We start from the raw sequence: 514 nt of genomic DNA on the forward strand, positions 1-514 counted from the left end.
CTGGACCAGGCTAGCCGCAAAGAATATATCTCCATTACTTGGCTGGGTTTGTTTCAACCTGCTTTTGTGCAGCCAAGTCAAAGCTAAATTCATCTAGGATAACTTGAATATCCCGTCTTAATCCCTTATACATGGTCTTTTGTCAGCTGTGTTTATATATTGTGTGAGTCTGTCAATTTGTCATCTGGTCTTAATGCAGAGACATGTGTGCAGCAATATGTCTGTTTGGCAGCTGCATGTAGCTCCTACAGGCTAAAGGGCTATATGGAATGCTGTTTTATTCAGTATACATGAATAAATTCATGATACATGAATGAATAAATAAATATGCCTTTGAAATGCATCATGAAATAAATGAGACAATGCATTTATAATTAAATAAATGTAAATATTCATATAAAAAAAACAATCAATTACTTAAATAAGTATAGTTAAAGGTTTTACTTTGTATTATTTCATGGTACTTTTATTTCATAAGTCCACGTTTATTTATTTCAAGAGACTTTTATTTCAT

This window comes from Etheostoma spectabile, chromosome 2 (assembly GCF_008692095.1).
Source record: "Etheostoma spectabile isolate EspeVRDwgs_2016 chromosome 2, UIUC_Espe_1.0, whole genome shotgun sequence".
Lineage (NCBI taxonomy): Eukaryota > Metazoa > Chordata > Actinopteri > Perciformes > Percidae > Etheostoma > Etheostoma spectabile.